Raw genomic sequence first — 15,391 nt, forward strand, 5'->3', positions numbered from 1 at the left:
CTTGTTTCCGCACGAGACAGATACCATCGCCAGCTGGGGATCAAAGACAGCTAACATAATGCTCGCTGTGGGATAGAGAATCGTGTTGGATTGTTGCGCGACAATCCATGTACCGTCCACTAGAACTTCCTGAGGATGTCAAGGTGAACTCGACTTAAGGCCGACTCGCCTTAATGGCTACCGAGTACCGACTAAGCCACTGTGTCGTAGACGGTCGAAAGTATTGGCATCGAAGTACTTGCGACTTCTTTGCCAACACGTCGGGATCGTTAAAAAAAGATTGGAGTATTGGAGCATTACGAAAAAGCATCTGAAGCTGCAACTATCTACTCGAAAAGCGTTATCTGCATCATCCAACCAGCGTTATATAGCTTACGCGTTACGAAAAAGTATCTGAAACTGCAACAATATACTCCAAAATACGACACAGGCGCCGACTCGCCTTAATGGCTACCGAGTACCGACTGAGCCACTGTGTCGTAGACGGTCCCAACGTGTTGGCATCGAAGTACTGCGACTTCTTTGCCAATACGTCGGGATCGTTAAAAAAATTGGAGTATAGGTGCATTACGAAAAAGCATCTGAAGCTGCAACAATCTACTCGAAAAGCGTTATCTGCAGCATCCACCTAGCGTTATATAGCTTACGCGTTACGAAAAAGCATCTGGAGCTGCAACAATATACTCCAAAATACGACACAGGCGCCGACTCGGCTTAATGGCTACCGAGTACCGACTGAGCCACTGTGTCGTAGACGGTCCCAACGTGTTGGCATCGAAGTACTGCGACTTCTTTGCCAATGCGTCGGGATCGTTAAAAAAAATTGGAGTGTAGGTGCATTACGAAAAAGCATCTGAAGCTGCAACAATCTACTCGAAAAGCGTTATCTGCAGCATCCAACTAGCGTTATATAGCTTACGCGTTACGAAAAAGCATCTGAAGCTGCAACAATATACTCCAAAATACGACACAGGCGCCGACTCGCCTTAATGGCTACCGAGTACCGACTGAGCCACTGTGTCGTAGACGGTCCCAACGTGTTGGCATCAAAGTACTGCGACTTCTTTGCCAATACGTCGGGATCGTTAAAAAAAATTGAGTATAGGTGCATTACGAAAAAGCATCTGAAGCTGCAACAATCTACTCGAAAAGCGTTATCTGCAGAATCCAACTAGCCTTATATAACTTACGCGTTACGAAAAAGCATCTGAAGCTGCAACAATATACTCCAAAATACGACACAGGCGCCGACTCGCCTTAATGGCTACCGAGTACCGACTAAGCCACTGTGTCGTAGACGGTCCCAACGTGTTGGCATCGAAGTACTGCGACTTCTTTGCCAATACATCGGGATCGTTAAAAAAAAATTGGAGTATAGGTGCATTACGAAAAAGCATCTGAAGCTGCAACAATCTACTCGAAAAGCGTTATCTGCAGCATCCAACTAGCGTTATATAGCTTACGCGTTACGAAAAAGCATCTGAAGCTGCAACAATATACTCCAAAATACGACACAGGCGCCGACTCGCCTTAATGGCTACCGAGTACCGACTAAGCCACTGTGTCGTAGACGGTCCCAACGTGTTGGCATCGAAGTACTGCGACTTCTTTGCCAATACGACGGGATCGTTAAAAAAAATGGAGTATAGGTGCATTACGAAAAAGCATCTGAAGCTGCAACAATCTACTCGAAAAGCGTTATCTGCAGCATCCAACTAGCGTTATATAGCTTACGCGTTACGAAAAAGCATCTGAAGCTGCAACTATATACTCCAAAATACGACACAGGCGCCGACTCGCCTTAATGGCTACCGAGTACCGACTGAGCCACTGTGTCGTAGACGGTCCCAACGTGTTGGCATCGAAGTACTGCGACTTCTTTGCCAATACGTCGCGATCGTTAAAAAAAATTTGAGTATAGGTGCATTACGAAAAAGCATCTGAAGCTGCAACAATCTACTCGAAAAGCGTTATCTGCAGAATCCAACTAGCCTTATATAACTTACGCGTTACGAAGAAGCATCTGAAGCTGCAACAATATACTCCAAAATACGACACAGGCGCCGACTCGCCTTAATGGCTACCGAGTACCGACTAAGCCACTGTGTCGTAGACGGTCCCAACGTGTTGGCATCGAAGTACTGCGACTTCTTTGCCAATACGTCGGGATCGTTAAAAAAAAATTGGAGTATAGGTGCATTACGAAAAAGCATCTGAAGCTGCAACAATCTACTCGAAAAGCGTTATCTGCAGCATCCAACTAGCGTTATATAACTTACGTATTACGAAAAAGCGTCTGAAGATGCAACAATATACTCCAAAATACGACACAGGCGCCGACTCGCCTTAATGGCTACCGAGTACCGACTAAGCCACTGTGTCGTAGACGGTCCCAACGTGTTGGCATCGAAGTACTGCGACTTCTTTGCCAATACGTCGGGATCATTAAAAAAATCGAGTATAGGTGCATTACGAAAAAGCATCTGAAGCTGCAACAATCTACTCGAAAAGCGTTATCTGCAGCATCCAACTAGAGTTATATAGCTTACGCGTTACGAAAAAGCATCTGAAGCTGCAACAATATACTCCAAAATACGACACAGGCGCCGACTCGCCTTAATGGCTACCGAGTACCGACTAAGCCACTGTGTCGTAGACGGTCCCAACGTGTTGGCATCGAAGTACTGCGACTTCTTTGCCAATACGACGGGATCGTTAAAAAAATGGAGTATAGGTGCATTACGAAAAAGCATCTGAAGCTGCAACAATCTACTCGAAAAGCGTTATCTGCAGCATCCAACTAGCGTTATATAGCTTACGCGTTACGAAAAAGCATCTGAAGCTGCAACTATATACTCCAAAATACGACACAGGCGCCGACTCGCCTTAATGGCTACCGAGTACCGACTGAGCCACTGTGTCGTAGACGGTCCCAACGTGTTGGCATCGAAGTACTGCGACTTCTTTGCCAATACGTCGCGATCGTTAAAAAAAATTTGAGTATAGGTGCATTACGAAAAAGCATCTGAAGCTGCAACAATCTACTCGAAAAGCGTTATCTGCAGAATCCAACTAGCCTTATATAACTTACGCGTTACGAAGAAGCATCTGAAGCTGCAACAATATACTCCAAAATACGACACAGGCGCCGACTCGCCTTAATGGCTACCGAGTACCGACTAAGCCACTGTGTCGTAGACGGTCCCAACGTGTTGGCATCGAAGTACTGCGACTTCTTTGCCAATACGTCGGGATCGTTAAAAAAAATTGGAGTATAGGTGCATTACGAAAAAGCATCTGAAGCTGCAACAATCTACTCGAAAAGCGTTATCTGCAGCATCCAACTAGCGTTATATAACTTACGTATTACGAAAAAGCGTCTGAAGATGCAACAATATACTCCAAAATACGACACAGGCGCCGACTCGCCTTAATGGCTACCGAGTACCGACTAAGCCACTGTGTCGTAGACGGTCCCAACGTGTTGGCATCGAAGTACTGCGACTTCTTTGCCAATACGTCGGGATCATTAAAAAAATCGAGTATAGGTGCATTACGAAAAAGCATCTGAAGCTGCAACAATCTACTCGAAAAGCGTTATCTGCAGCATCCAACTAGAGTTATATAGCTTACGCGTTACGAAAAAACATCTGAAGCTGCAACAATCTACTCGAAAAGCGTTATCTGCAGCATCCAACTAGCGTTATATAGCTTACGCGTTACGAAAAAGCATCTGAAGCTGCAACAATATACTCCAAAATACGACACAGGCGCCGACTCGCCTTAATGGCTACCGAGTACCGACTAAGCCACTGTGTCGTAGACGGTCCCAACGTGTTGGCATCGAAGTACTGCGACTTCTTTGCCAATACGTCGGGATCGTTAAAAAAAAATTGGAGTATAGGTGCATTACGGAAAAGCATCTGAAGCTGCAACAATCTACTCGAAAAGCGTTATCTGCAGCATCCAACTAGCGTTATACAGCTTACGCGTTACGAAAAAGCATCTGAAGTTGCAACAATCTACTCGAAAAGCGTTATCTGCAGAATCCAACTAGCGTTATATAACTTACGTATTACGAAAAAGCATCTGAAGCTGCAACAATATACTCCAAAATACGACACAGGCGCCGACTCGCCTTAATGGCTACCGAGTACCGACTGAGCCACTGTGTCGTAGACGGTCCCAACGTGTTGGCATCGAAGTACTGCGACTTCTTTGCCAATACGTCGGGATCGTTAAAAAAATTGGAGTATAGGTGCATTACGAAAAATCATCTGAACCTGCAACAATCTACTCGTTTTTGATTCCGATGCTCGCGCTTGCACTGCACGGACGTAGCTTCTCTCGCTCCTGTTTCCTTGGTCTGTTTCCAAGGCCTAGCTGCCACAATTTTGAGGGCCTATGGCCCTCACACCGGCTGATATGCATCATGCCGGTCCATCTCAAGACATCGGTTGCTCTAGCTTCCGCGACCGAAGTCGCTCGCCACGACGACCAGAACGTTCAGAGGATACCGGATCTGGACAACTACCTCCTGCGGTACCCCCAGCGCTTCAGGACTGGTCTTCCAGCACTGAGTCTTACCATGTAAACCCGACAACTCCTCCTGCGGACCGCCAGGACACCCTGGATGAGGACATGAGTGGCCCCTTCACACTTGTCACATACAAGAAAAACAGACCACAAGGTATCCCAGTTCTGTTCAAGCCGACGCTTCCCGAGAAGTCATTTTGGAAAGTCAACCCAAACAGCATTGCACAGACCATTCGTTCCGCGGCCCAAGAGCCTATTCTTCATCATCGCGTGACCCGTGACGGCTCGATGTGCATTTTTGTCCAGACGGAGGGTGCGGTTTCAAACCTGATGGGCCTGCAAAAGGTAGCCGGTATCGCGGTCACGGTCATGATACCGTCGTCATATGTCAAAAATACGGGGAAGGTCCTGGACATCCCTCTTGAGTACACCGACGAGGACCTTGTCGCCTATTTGGCAGATGAGGGTGTCGTAGCGGCCAGACGTCAAGTTCGTGATATATCCATGGAAGATGGGTCAGATCAATATGTAGCTCTTCGAAGTGTTATACTGGCCATTAGGTCGAACAAGAAGTTACCCAATATGATCCATCTAGGCTTCTCCTCTCACACGGTTCATGAATACGTGGAAGGGCCTGTTCAATGCTACCGCTGTCAACGGTTTGGCCACCTCGCCCGAAGCTGTCGTGGGCCTTTACGTTGCAAGATCTGCTCGGGCCCACATGAGCCGAAAGAATGCACAGCGCGACGTCAACCGAAGTGCGCAAACTGTGCAGGGCCGCACTCCGCCTCTCATTCGTTATGCCCACGAAAGCGTGCAGCTACCAGACGATTCCAAGCTCGGGTGCTCACAACCGACAAGCCTCCTGTTTTTAAAGACGCTCGTTACATGCCTGGTTTTCGTGCTGCAGAATGTGCAGCCACAGACCTTAAGTCACATCGAGAGGTGGGCCCCAAAAAGTTAATTATGCGATCAAAGCCCCGGTCCGACTCGTGTGACAGGATTGGTGCACAGGCTGATAAGGGAAGCCGTAGCTTGCCGCAGCAACGTTCAACCGCTGCCACACACGGCTCAACCTACGCTGATCTGGTACGGCTCCCAAGGAAGACGCCTGAACCTCAGGTTCAACCCCAGACACCACGTCGCATAAGGCAATTGCAGCCCCAGCCCGCGCAAGATACTGCCACTGGCACTAGCACCATTCTGCGGTTAGTTCTAGCCGCTTTGAAAGCGATTGTGGCATGCTGCCCTGAGGCTGCGAATCTACCAGAAGTGCAGGCACTGATGGTAATGTACATATGCTTTTCCGGCCATGGAGCAAATATATAAGCGTGCCGCCCTAATTCACTGGAATGCACGCGGTTTGCGAAACAAGCTCCCTGACGTCAAACCTTTTTTGTTAAAACATCGTGCTCCTCTTTTGGCCATCGGCGAAGCTTACGTCAAGAGGGACTTTAGCATAAGCGGGTATGCTATGGTTACTCAGGGCGACGCGGACATTTATAGGAGTGTCTTGTTTGTCCGCCTGGACCTCGTGTCTGCAGTTGTGCCAATGTCACGGTGTCTGCCTTTTGACTGCGTAAAGTGTAAGGTTCGTCTCGGCAAGATCACTCTTACCGTTGTTAGTCTCTACATACCACCATCGGTACCGGTTTCGAAGACTGACCTGATGACTGTCTTCGACGACTTAGATCCGCCTTTTCTGGTGGTTGGCGACATAAACGCTCATCACCCTGTATGGGGCAGCCCCAAGACCGATCGCAAAGGAAAGATCTGGCTAGAAATCATTGAGAGATTTGACCTTCATCTACTTAACGACGGCTCCCCAACATTCATCGGCAGATCGTTCTCTACTGACGTCCTGGATGTCTCTCTTTGCTCTAAAGATATTTGTAGGGACTTACACTGGTACACCGATCTAGATTCTAGGGGGAGCGATAACATCCCCATTTACATAACATATAACCGTTATCCCCCTGCATCTGGCTGCAGAATGGTGAAGATTACAGACTGGCATGCTTTCCGGACTGCCTGTGCGGAACACGCTGAATCCCTGCGTTCGGTAAACGATGTCGGAAAGCTGATTGTTCGCTCTTTGGCGCTCTCTACCAAGTCAGTCCGCTTGATCCCTGGTCACTTAGGCTACTAACCCCCGGTTGGAACAGCTCCGAGCTCTCCGGCGACGTGCAGAGCGCAAAGCTAGGCGGACTGACGACATTCATGACATCCAGGAAGTACGACGCGCCAGCAAACAGGTACAGAAGGCTCTCCGGGACATTGACCGTCAGCGTTGGCGCCAATTTTGCATGACACTGTCCCCATTTGCAAGCCCTGCCCGGATCTGGAGAATTGCACGTAGCCTGAAGGAAACTCATCCAGTTAGAAATCCTTTAGGGTCCTTGGCCCTATCCACGTCCTCTTCGGAGAAGCTGGTTGCCTCGGAATTTTGTCGTCTCATTACGAGAGCTGCGGACGTGTGTCGTTGTGCTGAGTACCGGGCAGGCACAGCTTGCTTGAAGTCTACCCTTGAACAGGTGATTATGCCATCAATACCCCCTCTCGACATGGATTTCACCATGGAGGAACTCCTCACGGCGATATCATATTCGAGTAGAAAGTCATCTCCTGGCCCGGACGGTGTCACCTACGCTGCTATTAGGAACCTGGATACTCTGTCCCTCAAGGCTGTGCTAGCCATGTACAACCATTCGTGGAGAAGCGGACAGGTCCCTTTGGAGTGGAAAGTAGGTCAGGTGGTGCCGCTCTTGAAACCAGGAAAGCACCCGTCTCAGCTGTCTTCATTTCGCCCAGTTACCCTCACCAGTTGTTTGGGCAAAGTCATGGAACGTATGGTCCTACGGAGGCTTGAGTGGTGGCTTGAGAGCCATGGATTCTTTCCCCAGGAGCAGAGCGGCTTTCGCCGTTACCGTAACTCAATGGACTCTGTAGTTGATCTCGTCACAGCTGTGCAAGTTGGTAAACAGCGCAGGAAGATTTCCGTCGCCGTTTTTCTTGATGTCAAAAGGGCGTATGACACGGTCAGTCACGTATCCATCTTGCATGATCTGTACCAAGCTGGTCTCTCGCATCGTACACTATGTTGGCTTCAGGACTTTCTCCAACAACGGTCCGTCTTCGTCCGCACATCACAAGGCGACACCGACTTGTTCCCGGTCCCTCCGGGTGTTCCACAAGGAAGCGTTCTGAGCCCGCTCTTATTTAATGTTGTAATGGCGGGCATTAAGAGTTGCATTCGAAGGAAGGTCAACTTGTCCCTTTACGCCGACGACATATGCATCTGGTCAACTGGTACATCTCGCCCTGCCATTCGACAACGCCTCCAGGCTACATTGGACGACATTCACACTTACCTGCTCCGAGCAGGGATGGAAATATCAGCGGAGAAAAGTGCGGCACTCGCCTTCTCCCGCAAATCCATGCAACGATGCCGTCTGCACATTGGGGACAGGCCACTTATAAATGTCCAGCACCACAAATTCCTCGGCGTAACTCTAACCACTAGCCTCTCTTGGAAACGTCACATCGATGGCATGGAGAAGAAAGTTCAGCGCTGGACCGCTGTCATCCGTCACTTCGCTGGAATGAGGTGGGGACGCGATGAGAAGGACCTCCTGATGCTGCATAACGCCTTGATTCGTGCCACAGTCGCCTACAGTCTGCCTGTGCTTCACGATCTCCCCAGCACCTTAGCACAGAGGATCCGCGCTATGCTGGCACGGAGTCTACGGGTGTGCCTCGGTGTCCCCCGCGGGGCCGAGACAAGGCTAGTGGTTGCGGAAGCCCGCGACATCCCTTTTGAAGTTCTCCGAAACACAGAAACTGTGCGCCAGTATCTCCGCCTGATTGCACACCATCGCCACCACCCGCTCATCCGGAAACTTCGGGCAAGGCGCAGCACGCCGATCCACGGATGTATAACGTCATTCAAATCCCGGGTTCCGAAATTCGTGATCAGCCCCGCCGCTGAAAGCACGGCCCCGTGGACACTTCCGTCGCCAAGCGTTACCGCCTCTGTCCCAGGGATCACGGACAACAAAAGGAGCTACCCCGACCTCGTACTACAGCAACTGACTATGGATTTCATCGGCACCGCATATGATGGGTTCTGCACGGTCTTCACGGATGGCTCCTGAACGAAAACTTCGTCATCCTCATCTTTTGTGGTACCCTCGATACCACTCACCCGGGGTTGCCGGTTGTCCCATCACACCTCTTCGACCTCAGCCGAGCTGTACGGAATCCTGCTGTTCTTACAATATGCGGCCACCTGCGATCCACGGCGATGGGTAGTCTGTACGGACTCCAAGTCAGCTCTTCGATGCCTGAAAACCTCAGGTCTCCACGGCTCACTGGCCACACTTGTGATAAACATTCTACGCCTACTGAAGTCCATAACTGCCCACGGCCACACCATCGCTTTTCAATGGATACCGGGTCATTGCGGAATCTCTGGCAATCACGTTGCCGACGCTGCCGCAGCGGCCTCTCACCACCAGGGCAAGTGTGTCCCGATTGTTCTCCCAAGGGGGGACAGACGGTCCCTTCTTCGTGACTGGGCTGCCTCCTCATCCGTCGAACAATGGCGTCGGGATGTCCCGGCCAGTACCATACTGGGAATTGTAGACCCAACATTCTCGTGTCGCTTACCGACATCTCTACCGCGCGTCATCCCACAGAACCAGTAACCGCCCATCAACATCCAGCGAACGTCGGGTTGTGGATGTTGGGTACGTCTCGCGAACGTACACATTTGCTCCCGGCTACGTTTTAACTACGCCCGTACTACCGTGCTAATCAAGAGAAAATTATGCGAAATGGACGTCGTAGGACCGCCGATGCGGATCTTCGAGGGACCTGTGGGGGGTTCTCTATTCCGGGTCCATAGGTATCGCGCACCTATGAAAATATCGTAATTTTAATCATGAGATAAACACAACGACGCAGGTGCGTACCCAAAATACTTTATTTCTATGTATACTTTATTTACATGTGCATTCGTACATGCCTGCCAGCCCATGAGCAGTACAAATAATGAAATAATGTGACAAGGTGCTATGTCCAGATCATTCCCTTTCATACAGGTCTTCATCACAATATCGCAAAGTTATGTAAACAAGAAAAAAAAATCATATTACTTGCCGTATAATGAGTTGGCATCTTGTATGGAATCGATGCAACTGTATCCTCACGCTCCTTCATGCCTTATGAATGACTACCAGTCTCTTTATATTGTTCCTTTCTGTGTCTTCCGCCCGCTGGAATTCACTGGCCAAGTTCTGCCGCCGAGGCACACTGATAAAAACGACAGACATAATACGGGCATCATCGTCTCTGCCTATGGCACATACGCATACCAGCGTTTGGCCATACTTCCCGTTTACCTAGCATTCTTACCTGTAACGCATAAGACAGTCAGTAATTCTAAGACTGCTTATAGAGAAAACATCCCACACTCTTTGGGAGACGCTGAAACGCACACAGCAATGAATGGCTGATGCTGAGCGGTATAGCCGTTTATGCCTGAAAGAACATTAAGAACACAGTGAGTGGAACACAAAATAAAAGTAGCACACACGTGCTAATATGTCTCTATTACAAGCTCAGCCAGGATCGATTGCATTTTTTTTTTCAATAGCCAGTGGGCTACAGCAACTTGAAGAACAAAGAAGTCTAAAACGCGAGCGCTAACAAACGAAGACACCACGGACGTTTACCTGTATTTCGGTCCTAGAAGTAGCCCCCGATGGAGAATCCGTTGCCTACAAGGCATGTGCACCTAACTCTTCACAAAATTCATGCTGTACTGGTGCTGTTCGCGTTGAAAATTACCATATTACTCCAAGTCATTGCAGACGCCGCCATGTTTCTCCAGCCTCTCCAGCGGCGTTTGAAATCATCCGCACAACGGGCTATGGCATCACGTGACTCTATCTTCTGCGCGTTGCGAAACAAAAAGCCTTCTGCGCAGATTTCTCCTTTGGCGGCGACGCAGTCAGACGACAGAGCGGGAGAGAAGGAGGAGGCGCAGGGTCAAGAGCGAAAAGGAGTGCTCGAACGGCTCTTTGTGGACACAGTGCGGATGGGGTGCGCACGGTGTCCACAGGGTGATATATGTGGGACGTCTGCTGCTGTATACTCATTGGTGCACTCCAACTAACGCGTCCAGGAGGCGTTCAATGGATGTTCACTCTAGGCTGCGGATGCTCGGACCCTTGTCGGCTGTCCAGGGGCGGTTACTGGTTCTGTGGGATTAAGTCCCTCCTACATCGCTTACGGCTGAATGTTGCCTTTTCGCCGTACTACCGTTACCAGATAGGGTGTGCCAGTAGTCCCTTGTGCCCGGAGTGTGGTGTGCCAGCGAGCGCGGACCATGTGGTCATCGCATGTGCCACTCATAGGAGGGAGCGCCACTTGTTGGCAAACGACCTTGCGCGGATTGACAGCCGAACCCTTGACCTCAGACTCATTTTGGGACCATGGGACACACGAAAGCAGATGTCCGTCTTACGACCCTTCATCAAATTCCTGCAAACTACCGGCCTGATCGACTCTCTCTAAAACCCTGTCAGCGTCGTCAGCATCATCCTCATCACCATCCTCTCATTTTCCCCCAATAGCAAGGGGGTAGCATTCCGCTCAATGAGCGGAAGTCATCCCCATATCATCGTCATCATGTATTTCTCTCTCTCTACTCGAAAAGCGTTATCTGCAGCATCCAACTAGCGTTATATAGCTTACGCGTTACGAAAAAGCATTTGAAGCTGCAACAATATACTCCAAAATACGACACAGGCGCCGACTCGCCTTAATGGCTACCGAGTACCGACTGAGGCACTGTGTCGTAGACGGTCCCAACGTGTTGGCATCGAAGTACTGCGACTTCCTTGCCAATACGTCGGGATCGTTAAAAAAAATTGGAGTATAGGTGCGTTATGAAAAAGCATCTGAAGCTGCAACAATCTACTCGAAAAGCGTTATCTGCAGAATCCAACTAGCGTTATATAACTTACGCGTTACGAAAAAGCATCTGAAGCTGCAACAATATACTCCAAAATACGACACAGGCGCCGACTCGCCTTAATGGCTACCGAGTACCGACTAAGCCACTGTGTCGTAGACGGTCCCAACGTGTTGGCATCGAAGTACTGCGACTTCTTTGCCAATACATCGTGATCGTTAAAAAAAAATTGGAGTATAGGTGCATTACGAAAAAGCATCTGAAGCTGCAACAATCTACTCGAAAAGCGTTATCTGCAGCATCCAACTAGCGTTATATAGCTTACGCGTTACGAAAAAGCATCTGAAGCTGCAACAATATACTCCAAAATACGACACAGGCGCCGACAAGCCTTAATGGCTACCGAGTACCGACTAAGCCACTGTGTCGTAGACGGTCCCAACGTGTTGGCATCGAAGTACTGCGACTTCTTTGCCAATACGTCGGGATCGTTAAAAAAAAATTGGAGTATAGGTGCATTACGAAAAAGCATCTGAAGCTGCAACAATCTACTCGAAAAGCGTTATCTGCAGCATCCAACTAGCGTTATATAACTTACGTATTACGAAAAAGCGTCTGAAGATGCAACAATATACTCCAAAATACGACACAGGCGCCGACTCGCCTTAATGGCTACCGAGTACCGACTAAGCCACTGTGTCGTAGACGGTCCCAACGTGTTGGCATCGAAGTACTGCGACTTCTTTGCCAATACGTCGGGATCATTAAAAAAATGGAGTATAGGTGCATTACGAAAAAGCATCTGAAGCTGCAACAATCTACTCGAAAAGCGTTATCTGCAGCATCCAACTAGAGTTATATAGCTTACGCGTTACGAAAAAAACATCTGAAGCTGCAACAATCTACTCGAAAAGCGTTATCTGCAGCATCCAACTAGCGTTATATAGTTTCCGCGTTACGAAAAAGCATCTGAAGCTGCAACAATATACTCCAAAATACGACACAGGCGCCGACTCGCCTTAATGGCTACCGAGTACCGACTAAGCCACTGTGTCGTAGACGGTCCCAACGTGTTGGCATCGAAGTACTGCGACTTCTTTGCCAATGCGTCGGGATCGTTAAAAAAAATTGGAGTGTAGGTGCATTACGAAAAAGCATCTGAAGCTGCAACAATCTACTCGAAAAGCGTTATCTGCAGCATCCAACTAGCGTTATATAGCTTACGCGTTACGAAAAAGCATCTGAAGCTGCAACAATATACTCCAAAATACGACACAGGCGCCGACTCGCCTTAATGGCTACCGAGTACCGACTGAGCCACTGTGTCGTAGACGGTCCCAACGTGTTGGCATCAAAGTACTGCGACTTCTTTGCCAATACGTCGGGATCGTTAAAAAAATTGAGTATAGGTGCATTACGAAAAAGCATCTGAAGCTGCAACAATCTACTCGAAAAGCGTTATCTGCAGAATCCAACTAGCCTTATATAACTTACGCGTTACGAAAAAGCATCTGAAGCTGCAACAATATACTCCAAAATACGACACAGGCGCCGACTCGCCTTAATGGCTACCGAGTACCGACTAAGCCACTGTGTCGTAGACGGTCCCAACGTGTTGGCATCGAAGTACTGCGACTTCTTTGCCAATACGTCGCGATCGTTAAAAAAAAATTGAGTATAGGTGCATTACGAAAAAGCATCTGAAGCTGCAACAATCTACTCGAAAAGCGTTATCTGCAGAATCACACTAGCCTTATATAACTTACGCGTTACGAAGAAGCATCTGAAGCTGCAACAATATACTCCAAAATACGACAAAGGCGCCGACTCGCCTTAATGGCTACCGAGTACCGACTAAGCCACTGTGTCGTAGACGGTCCCAACGTGTTGGCATCGAAGTACTGCGACTTCTTTGCCAATACGTCGGGATCGTTAAAAAAAAATTGGAGTATAGGTGCATTACGAAAAAGCATCTGAAGCTGCAACAATCTACTCGAAAAGCGTTATCTGCAGCATCCAACTAGCGTTATATAACTTACGTATTACGAAAAAGCGTCTGAAGATGCAACAATATACTCCAAAATACGACACAGGCGCCGACTCGCCTTAATGGCTACCGAGTACCGACTAAGCCACTGTGTCGTAGACGGTCCCAACGTGTTGGCATCGAAGTACTGCGACTTCTTTGCCAATACGTCGGGATCATTAAAAAAATGGAGTATAGGTGCATTACGAAAAAGCATCTGAAGCTGCAACAATCTACTCGAAAAGCGTTATCTGCAGCATCCAACTAGAGTTATATAGCTTACGCGTTACGAAAAAAACATCTGAAGCTGCAACAATCTACTCGAAAAGCGTTATCTGCAGCATCCAACTAGCGTTATATAGTTTCCGCGTTACGAAAAAGCATCTGAAGCTGCAACAATATACTCCAAAATACGACACAGGCGCCGACTCGCCTTAATGGCTACCGAGTACCGACTAAGCCACTGTGTCGTAGACGGTCCCAACGTGTTGGCATCGAAGTACTGCGACTTCTTTGCCAATACGTCGGGATCGTTAAAAAAAATTGGAGTATAGGTGCATTACGGAAAAGCATCTGAAGCTGCAACAATCTACTCGAAAAGCGTTATCTGCAGCATCCAACTAGCGTTATACAGCTTACGCGTTACGAAAAAGCATCTGAAGTTGCAACAATCTACTCGAAAAGCGTTATCTGCAGCATCCACCTAGCGTTATATAGCTTACGCGTTACGAAAAAGCATCTGGAGCTGCAACAATATACTCCAAAATACGACACAGGCGCCGACTCGGCTTAATGGCTACCGAGTACCGACTGAGCCACTGTGTCGTAGACGGTCCCAACGTGTTGGCATCGAAGTACTGCGACTTCTTTGCCAATGCGTCGGGATCGTTAAAAAAAATTGGAGTGTAGGTGCATTACGAAAAAGCATCTGAAGCTGCAACAATCTACTCGAAAAGCGTTATCTGCAGCATCCAACTAGCGTTATATAGCTTACGCGTTACGAAAAAGCATCTGAAGCTGCAACAATATACTCCAAAATACGACACAGGCGCCGACTCGCCTTAATGGCTACCGAGTACCGACTAAGCCACTGTGTCGTAGACGGTCCCAACGTGTTGGCATCGAAGTACTGCGACTTCTTTGCCAATACGTCGGAATCGTTAAAAAAATTTGAGTATAGGTGCATTACGAAAAAGCATCTGAAGCTGCAACAATCTACTCGAAAAGCGTTATCTGCAGAATCCAACTAGCCTTATATAACTTACGCGTTACGAAAAAGCATCTGAAGCTGCAACAATATACTCCAAAATACGACACAGGCGCCGACTCGCCTTAATGGCTACCGAGTACCGACTAAGCCACTGTGTCGTAGACGGTCCCAACGTGTTGGCATCGAAGTACTGCGACTTCTTTGCCAATACATCGGGATCGTTAAAAAAAATTGGAGTATAGGTGCATTACGAAAAAGCATCTGAAGCTGCAACAATCTACTCGAAAAGCGTTATCTGCAGCATCCAACTAGCGTTATATAGCTTACGCGTTACGAAAAAGCATCTGAAGCTGCAACAATATACTCCAAAATACGACACAGGCGCCGACTCGCCTTAATGGCTACCGAGTACCGACTAAGCCACTGTGTCGTAGACGGTCCCAACGTGTTGGCATCGAAGTACTGCGACTTCTTTGCCAATACGACGGGATCGTTAAAAAAAATGGAGTATAGGTGCATTACGAAAAAGCATCTGAAGCTGCAACAATCTACTCGAAAAGCGTTATCTGCAGCATCCAACTAGCGTTATATAGCTTACGCGTTACGAAAAAGCATCTGAAGCTGCAACTATATACTCCAA

This window comes from Ornithodoros turicata, unplaced genomic scaffold, assembly GCF_037126465.1.
Source record: "Ornithodoros turicata isolate Travis unplaced genomic scaffold, ASM3712646v1 Chromosome176, whole genome shotgun sequence".
Classification (NCBI taxonomy): Eukaryota; Metazoa; Arthropoda; class Arachnida; order Ixodida; family Argasidae; genus Ornithodoros; species Ornithodoros turicata.